The sequence below is a fragment of the Musca vetustissima genome, unplaced genomic scaffold (genome assembly GCF_032173495.1).
Source record: "Musca vetustissima isolate MV318-11 ecotype Yass unplaced genomic scaffold, APGP_CSIRO_Mvet_v1 utg4001, whole genome shotgun sequence".
Classification (NCBI taxonomy): Eukaryota; Metazoa; Arthropoda; class Insecta; order Diptera; family Muscidae; genus Musca; species Musca vetustissima.
Window position 1 is genome coordinate 93243 of NW_026875738.1, and position 10182 is coordinate 103424.

Here is a 10182-nt window from a genome sequence, read left to right on the forward strand (position 1 = left end):
TTGAATTATGATTGAGGTTATTTTGGAAATTCGTAGTTATGTGTACGAAAAATACTAAATTTGGTACATGTTGGATATAGGTGAATAGATAGAGCGGGAATCTTGAAGTAGGGAATAAAAATGACAGGTAGTTTAATAAATTCGTACTTATGGGTACTAAGTGATACTAAATTTAGTACAATTTGGATTTTGGTTGAACGGATAGAGGTGGAAACCTAAAATTTCCATAATTGATTGCTGTTTGAGCGTAGAATTGAGGTATGTAGGTAGACATGAAAATGTGTAGTAATGTGTTGGAAAATGGATGAAAATCTTGAATCTGCGTAATGAAAATAAGAAAGAGATTTTGGAAATAAATGTATATGTGTATGAAGAGTACTAAATGGCAATTAACTTGATATTAAATGTAGGAATGAAAGTGGAATTCGGAATTATAGTACAACAATTTATACAGTATTCACGATTTTCATATAAAATATTATTTATTTGTTTTTTTATTCCCTTTCCGCATACGAAGTAGCGGGCTAGTATATATATATATATATATACAGAAATCGGTACTTTTAACCTAATTATGGGGACTTTTTTTTGGGAACATACCTGGTTACCCTGTTATTTGACCCGGAAGTTCGGGTAACGGTAACCGTTTATACCCGGTTCTACGGATCCGGTTAATATAAAATGGGTATCACATTAAAGCTTATAAAAATACCTTTCCATTGAGTGGTGATACCGTGGTGAGATACACTCAAAACTGGGTTTTAGACCCCGACTTTTTTGAAAAACTCCCTAAAAGTCGAACTTGGGTCCATTATGGTCCCTCTCCAATCCTAATTAAAATGATAGACTACAATTTGCCCTTTCCAAAATGGTGCGACATGTGGCTATATCTGTTGTGGATCAAAAGATATGTTTTTGGGATACAGTCAAAAAACTGGGTTTTGGACCCCGACTATTTTGAAAAACTCTCTAAAAGTCGAACTTGGGTCCATTATGGTCCCTCTCCAATCCTAACTAAAATGATAGACTACAATTTGACATGTGGCTATAATTGTTGTGGATCAAAAGATATGAGAGTTAGAAAACAGGGATATTCTTTCTACATGACAGTATCTCTTTTTAAATATATTTTTTTTGATCAATAGTCATAGACGGTGGATTTATATAAGAAAATCGCGCTTTTTTTATATATATAAATCCACCGTCTATGACTATTCATCAATAGCTTTCAACATCTTTCGGCTTGATTCAATACTCAATTTCTAATTTAAAATAAGGTATAAATTTTCCATATGGGTACATTATGGTACATATGTCGAAGAAAATCCAGAAATCCTACGAACACGTTCTGCGGTTCATAGACGCAAATGTGTTTCGCCTTACACCAGCCTCTTTTGCCACAGACTTTGAGAAGGCCCTACGAAGTGGAATATTAAAGGTATATCCTGAGGTGCAACTAAAGAGATGCTGGTTCCATTACTGCCAAGCATTAAGAAGAATATTAGCAAACATCTCAGAATTGCCTAAATTTGTCAAAACCACTGATGCGTCAAGAAGAATTTTTAAAAAGATGCTTGTTTTACCACTGCTTCCACCAGATGATATACCAACCGCATTCAAGAAGCGTACGCATCCATGACCTGTTATTACAAATCAGAGAATGTATTTGAGAAATTCTTCGACTATATTCAGAGACAATGGATAGATTTAGTGAGTACATATATATTTTCAGAAATTTTTAAATATGCATATATATATATATATATATATATATTTCCATAGGAAAGTCCACTCAAATTTTCTGTCCATGGTGAATGCGTACGAACTACGAGCGCTATGGAATCATATAACAGCTTTTTGTGTGCACAAATTCCAATGCATGGCTCATTCTGGGACTTTTTACAAATAATTAGACAGCAAGAGTTTCAGAAATATGTTGATCTGAAACATATTTTGGATGGCGTTTCACAACCACAAAAAAAACGAAATAGAGACCGAAATGAGCAAGTGAAAATTCTTACAGAGCAACTGGCAAATAAACAAATTACTCCCAAAATGTTCCTCCAGATGATGACCAATAAAATCAATAATCTCGCCCCCGTAGTTTTAGACCGAACACTTATAGATGAAAGCGAAACTGAGGATGAAAGTCAACCTATCATTCATAATGGGTTATGTGAAATATGTTTAAAAACCAAAAATGTTTTGTATGCCATGCAGGCATGCAAAACTTTGTAAACCTTGTTTTTAAGAAATACAAGAAAAACATAATAATCAAGGAACTTTAATAGTATGTCCTTTCTGTAGACAAATTGTGGGTCAAACACAAGAGATTTATATTTGAATAAACTTCTAATTTCTATAATTGAACTGCAAAAATGTTACTTTAAATAAAAACGGACATAACGCCCAGTGGGCATTATGTCCGCGGCATGAGGGGGCATAATGCCCAATTTCATATTTTGGGTAATGTCCGGGGTTTGGGCGGACATAACGTCCAAAATCCATTTTGGGTTTTATGTCCGTTGGGCGTTTAGTCAGGTGTGTGAACGTATAGATCGGGACCCTGGAATTTTGGATATAAAATTACTGTTGGATTGTAGGATTGAGATTTGAAATGTAGATTACTGTTGAAGTGTAGAATTGTAGGAGTGTAGAATGTTTTTGGGATACAGTAAAAAAAATGGGTTTTGGACCCCGACTATTTCGAAAAACTCCCTAAAAGTCGAAATTGGGTCCATTATGGTCCCTCTCCAATCATGTGGCTATAATTGTTGTGGATCAAAAGATATGAGAGTTAGAAAAGAGGGATATTCCTTCTACATGACAGTATCTCTTTTTAAATGTATATAATTTTTTTATGGCAGGCCTTCGACCGGGTTTTAAAGACTTTCACGTATGGACAGATACCTACCCTGGCTACGCGACAGAATATCCTTTTAAATAGAATAGTTTTGTGGGTGGCCGCCCTTCGGCCAGAATAACCTGTTAAATAATAAAGTTTTTTGGGTGGACGACCATCGGCCGGGTATTTACAATTTTCTCCTATGGACAGACACCTACACCGGCTACGCGACAGAATCTCCTGTTAAATAATATAGTTTTTTTTTTTTTTTGGTGGACGGCCTTCGGCCGGGGATTTAACACTTTCTCCTATGGACAGATACCAGCACCGGCTTCTGTTAAATAGAATATTTTTTTTTGGGTGGCCGGCCTTCGGCCGAAGGTTTACGACTTTCTCCTATGGACAGACACCAACACCGGCTACGCGACAGAATCTCCTGTTAAATAATATACTTTTTATGGGTGGACGGACCGGGATTTAAAACTAATCTAGAGTTATGCCGAAACTCTTATAAAAGGAATCTACCAATATTTAACTATCATCATTTGTAGAAGAAAACGTAGCATATTATAGAAGATTTAGGTAAAATAGTATTCCCTTAACAATATTAAAAAATTAAAATTGAAAAAAAAAACATTTTGTGGCAATCCAAAAATAATTTATTTTAGTTTCAGATATATTCATTTTTTATTTGTTGTAACGATATTTCAATGCGATTTGACACGTATGGCAAGAATCGCGAATTACAAAAAAATTTGCGAATTACAACAAATTTAATTGATATTTGAAATACAAGATTTGAAACCGCTATGACTGTTATGCGCAACATCCGAATTTGTGAACGCGAACAGATTTCGAATGAGCACATTTTCCAATATACCAAAAATAATGAATGTGTTCGCAATTTTTTTTTTTTTTAAATTTTAATGGATTTTAAATTCACATATACATATCAAGATATTAGATGTTGAATAAAGTAATTCAGATTTGTTAAGACTATAGTGTCGGATCCCGCCACACTACTGAATAAATTATTCCGCCAAAATGTCGTTAAAAGTAACGAAAACTATCTTCATCGTCAACTCAACTCCTGTTTTCAGTTGTATTATAGTGCATTTACATACACACTTTATATAATATGGTTTTACGGATATACCGGATTTGCGATTATTTCAAATGACAGTCAACTGGAAATTTGTTTTTTTTTTTAATTCCCCAAACCGCGCCTCCCGATCGGGACGGCCTCCCGATTATCGAGTATTAACAGCGCCACCACCCAAATGCCTTCTTTAATAATCACCCCTATTCCGTATGTCGTCGTCGACGACGATTCTCGTTCGACATCACTTCGACATTGATTTGGTATTCCGTAACACTGATGTGACGATGTCGACAGTTTATCGATAATATCAATAAAAAAAAAAAAACAAATCTCTAAAGTTGAAGTCTGCTGATTTATTTTGTTCGTTATTTTTGTGCAAATATGATGTTTCTTATTTCTGATTCTAGTTCGGATTCAAGTGAAAAACAAAGCAAAAAAAGATATAAATATGCTAAGAAAACATATAAGAGTCAAGAGTCCGACATATTCAGATTGCCAGATAAACAGTGAGTTAATTAAATTCTATATGTATGCATGTACTTCGTAATGTTTACTTTGTTTTTCCTTAAAAGGTTTGAAAGTTACTTTCGCCTAAGTAAACCAGCGTTTGAGTATGTATTGGAGACTTTTGATCCTCATTTGAAGAGCGGAATAAGAGCTACATTTGTTTCAAAAGAATAAAATTAGCATCCACTTTGAGATTTTTAGCCCAGGGATCGTACCAACATTGTGTTGGGAACGACTTTCAATTGGGATTTTCACAGCCAGTCGTTTCCAAGGTTATGTCTGGTTGTGTGGACGGAACACACATTAAAATACAAGCTCCATGTAAGGAAGACCAGCATCTATACTTCAATCTAAAGGTTATTTTAGTTTAAATGCTATGGTTGTATATATGCCGTTTTTATGTATTGGGTATATGCCAAATCTATATATATATATATATATATATATATATATGTTTAAATCGTTATAGGTATGTGACCATAAACTGCGAATACGGTTTTTGGATGTTCGTTATGCAGGCTCTGCTCATGATTCATTAATCTGGAACGATAGTATTGTAAAAAGGGTGTTACAAGAACGATATACAAATGGAGAACGTAATACGTGGCTTTTAGGTAAGAAATACTTTTATATTGTAACATAATTTCAGTTAGTTACGTTTTATTTCAGGTGATGCTGGTTTTCCTCTTCAGCCATATCTTATGACGCCATATCGTTCTACTGTTGAAGGAAGTCCAGAAACTATTGCAAAGCAAGAAATATAGTGGAAAGAACTATTGGTGGCTAAAAAATCGTTTTCGTTTCCTCCTCGGAGCACGTCAACTTCATTATGCACCATCAAAAGCAACCAAAATTACCAATGTGTGTGCTGCACTGCACAATATGTGCATTGACTATGGAATAGACTCAATTGAGGATATAGTGCAGGATGCAGTGCAGAAAATAGTCAACCTGTTGATCTACATGAAGAACAAAGGACGATTAGTATTGAGGTATCCTATATTAGGGAACAAATAAAACAGTATTTTTCTATGAATTTATTTTACGATTTTATTCATTTTTATTTTTTAACTAAATAAATTTAAAATTAAAGCTAAAAGGAAAGTAATAAAAACAAAAAAACAAATTAAATTTGATAGTTTTATATTAAATCTCCTTGTTAATTTGCTGAAGTTACTTCTCTTAAATCAATAATTTGATTTTTTATTTCAGCATTGTGCATTTTTTGCTCTCTTTTACTCCTTTTTTCCTCTCTTTTATTGTTTTCTTCCATTCATTTAACCTTCTTTTCCTCTATATGCACTAGCTTTTTTAGAATTGGTGAGGTCTTCTAATGCTGCCGAATCATTTCCTTTGTCTGCTGTATTCTGAACTTTGCCTTCGGGGTTCAGCTGTTTCTGAAACTGTGCAAGATTTGCTACAGCTTCACCCAACGGACTTAAAGGAATCTGCTTAAATCTTCCGCCACCAGTAGCCAAACATTTATTTTTGTTATGTATCATTTTCTTCTTGAACTTAAATTTGAGGTCTCGAAAACTATAAATAAATTAAGCTGATGTTATAATTACACTGTACACTATTTTCTTTAATTATTTTCTTACCTTCTGCCAACCATATCCACTTCTTCGTGGCGGTCCAAAGGCATTTTTATTTTTCGACTTCTTTCAAACACTTCAATCGTTAACGAAAGTAATGACGATGAAATCGGCTTCGTTTCAATTCGGCATCGTCATAAAATTTTATTACAGAATACCAAATACGAAACGTCAGATATCGATAAATGTCGGCAACGACGTAGGGAATACCAATTTACAAAACACGACTCATAACGGCGTCGATTCGTGTCGACGACTATCTGCGGGAAGGTCTGTCACGTACTGCAGACCGGGAAGATTGAAAGCCTTGGTTTTTATAATTTCTTTGGCTGTGGCTAATTGAAACCTCCATGCAGGGGGAAGCTCTGCGGCTAGATGGTAGATTATAGGTGTAGGTGTGGATCTTATAAGACCAAGTAATTTTTTAGGAATTTTTGTGTGCCTGTTTTAATTTTGTTTACTGAAAATTTGGTTAAATTTGTTACGGCCTTGTAAAAATGGATTGCCTTGGCCGGTGATATGCCGAAAGTGCGACCAAATTTCAAGGAACCTGTTATTCTTGCTTACCTCTTCTATGGCGTTGTCGATATGGACCCTTGCACTGATATAATTAGGCCCAAATACTTTATGTTTGGAGATTCGTTTATTGTGGAACCATCTACTGAAATATTGACCTCCCTAGGCCTTTTTGAGAAATGGAAGGCGTTATTTTTTCCATGTTGAAGCTCAGTAATAGTTTGGAATATTTGCTATAAAGTTTTTTAATGCTGTCCACCTGGTGTCATGACACACCAGGAAAAAGTCATCTGCGATTTGAAAGAGTTCAAATCCATGGTCTAAAATAGTATGTAGTGGGGTTGGGTAAATGTTGAAGAGTATCGGACTAAGCGGTAACCCCTTTTGCATCGTCCTGACACTATTCCCGATTTCGATTCGTCTATTGACTTACTGTCAGGGATGGTCCGTATAACGAATTTTTAGGTTTTCGACTGTCAAAAATGTGTAAACGTCGAAAACGTCATATACCTTTATAAAATGTAGTAAATGTAGAAAACGTCATTTATTCGAATATTATTGCCATATACCGTTATTTTCATAAATACATATTATTTTAACATATATCTGTCTGTTCCTTACTATAACTAATAAAAAAATTCTAAACTTTTTGGAGAAAAATTTTTTGAAATTGTATATGGATTTCAGTAAAGCATACGTTATTTCCAAATTCATTAATGGAAATAGGTATTTTGTCAAAAACCTAATGATTTTGGGTGGGTTTCCGACGTTTCTGACGTATGTAATATACGTCGAAAATGTATGTCATTTACGTCACTGTTTCTGGCGGACCGTCTCTGCTTACTGTCGACTATCCATTTGATGATGTATGTGTTAAAGCCGTTTTGGAATAAAATGAGAGGTAGTTTGGTAATGCTGGTGTTGTCAAATGCTTTCTCAACGTCTATGCATGCAGCTACCACATTTATAACGTCATTACTGCAGGCGGTTTTTGATCTTCCTGGTCTGAAGGCATATAATCTTGATGGTATTATTTCATTTCCCTCAGTATGACTTAGGATTTGCTCTTTGATTGCACTTTCCAGAACTTTTTGGGGAGTGAACATTAGCGCGATGGGTCTGTTATTCTCCACCAATTCTTCCATGCTTCCTGAAATTCACCCTTATTCCAGGAGCAAGTCAAAAAATCCGATATGTGATTCTGTCAGAACCTGTAGCTGAGGTGAAGCTTCTTGACGCTCATATAAAGCTTTGATTTCATCATCCCACCATGCTTTAGGAACAAATCTATTTCTTGGGTGAAGAGAGATAGTACAATTCTTGACAACATTATTTATATTTTCGTAGGAGTCAGATAAGTTCTTCCCTACCTCCATATTGTTTACTTGGCTAAGAACCTGATGTGTGAGCATAACTTGTTGTTTTTGGGGTTATTTGGAATGTTGTGAAGGCTGATAAGAATAGGGTAATGGTTACTGTCTGAAATTTTGAAATTAATGGATTTCCAACTGAAGGAAATGAAATGATGAAGGGCAAGTCGATTGCGGACTGCGAATTGTTGGTTGAAAAAGTATAGGTGTCAGTATTTAGACTGTAAAAAGTATTCTATTCTGCGTTTTGTGCGACAATATTACCATATAGATCGGTTATTGGGTTTCACCATTCTGTTTATTTAGCATTGAAATCTGACATTATAGTTGTACCATTTGATTCACTTGCTGTTTCAAATATATTTTTCACCACCACTTGATATGCATCCCGACGCTGGTTCGGAGGAATGTAAATTGAAAAAATGTTGAGGTTTTGTTGTAAATTGAGTGTTTTAACTCCTACGATTTCGAAATCGGGGTTGGTGTTTAGGAGGCTGAATTTGATGCCTCTTTTAATCACCGTCCGCTCTGGCCTTGATGACAAAATTGTAATGTCAAAAACTGGGGTTTGCATTATCCTTAATCCAAGTTTCGGAAAGACCTGCAATGCTGTTGTATAAGAATAATTCTAGGACATATTTGTTTTCTTCATTGCCAACGGTTTGGTGGATGGCAAAAAAATTGAGCTTATTTAGTTACTTACTTAATTAGCTTCCAATTTGTCCTGCAAACTGTTGCTCACTATAAACGCGTGTATATTAATTATTTATTACTAGCAGACTCGGCAAACGTTTTTTTGCCTTATCAGAATTGCATCAATATTGGGTTGGTAAAAATTAACGAATTAATGGAAAATATATTTCAGAAACTATTTAGTCGACTCCGCTTTTCTTAAATTATTGAAATGTGGAACGGTGTTTTTGAGTTCCTTTCGAAGTTTGGAGGGCAAACTTAACGTTCTTCGGCGTCAAATTTATATGTAGTTGACACAAACACGTTCCATATGTCGGTAATAATCAGTAATTGCTGAAAAATACAGTATTTTTCGGTTAATTGCACATCAAAATTTGCACAAATTTTTGTTCAATTAACCGAGGAACCAATTATCCTAACCCGCTTAATTGAATAGTTTGTTCAATTACAGTAATCACGTATAATTGGAACTACAAATGATTTAAAAAAATCCAATGTCAAATACAAATTACGCTTTCTCGCAGTTTTTCCTTAGCAATAAACATATGTTTTGAATTAAATTAAGTCAAATATGTATGTAAAAAATGACAGATTATTTGTCAATTATTATTATGCAATTAACCGGTGAAAAGTAAAAAAAAAATTTATTTTTTATGACATGAATTTTGAACCAATTATGTGGTTCAATTAAGCGTGGAAACCAATTAACCGAAAAATACTGTATCTGTAATGGTGGGCTTTGCAAACTACTCTGTAATTGTCTTTCATATTCATGGCTTTCAGTAATGCGGAGTGATTTCAAAGGAAATTACAATATTTGACTCCAAAAGATATTTTAGTTATCCGATATTTTTAGTTATGCGAAGTTTCACTTATCCTGAGTAAATTGTGGGTGATTAACCTAAAATGAAATGGTGCAGGAAATCTATTTCACTTATCCGATATTTTTTAGTTAAGCGACTTACAGTAAAGCGGAGTCGACTGTATCGAACAATGTACGTCAAATTTCCACAGTTAAAAAAATGCATAATATTTTCCTCACGACGGTAAACCTTTATTTACTGATACTCCAGTATATTAAGGAATATTGTTAAATAATAAATTATGTCAGTATGTGTGGTATATCAGTTTATCAATTGATCAAACTTATTCCACCAAACATTTTTCAAAAGAAGGCCAAGTTTTGATCTAACTACTTTTATCTCAAAATTTAGTATTGATGACGTAATTACTTTTCCTATTTTGATCACATACGATTAATAAGTCCTTTGAATCATAAAAATTGGTGCAGATGTTCTTGAGTTATAAAAGGTGTATGTAAAACAACACATGATACTCCAATCTCAACTCTTCCCACTGCAATTAAAAACAACCGTACGAAAATGTGATTCTAATTAAAAATAAATTGAGGAACCATAAAGGCACATATAAATTAGACACATAGAGCATCTAATGCGCAATCGTCTCCATGTAGGATTCGAATTTATATATATATACTTCCCGAATATAAGAAAATTTTCAATAATACCTTCCATAGGTAGCTAAATTGTAGAG

General features: G+C 34.3%; 1 pseudogene; it reads left to right on the plus strand.

Moving 5' to 3' along the window:
• The first annotated feature begins 4328 nt into the window (after positions 1 to 4328).
• LOC133338254 (uncharacterized) lies at positions 4329 to 5218 on the plus strand (annotated as a pseudogene).
• The last annotated feature ends 4964 nt before the right edge of the window (positions 5219 to 10182 follow it).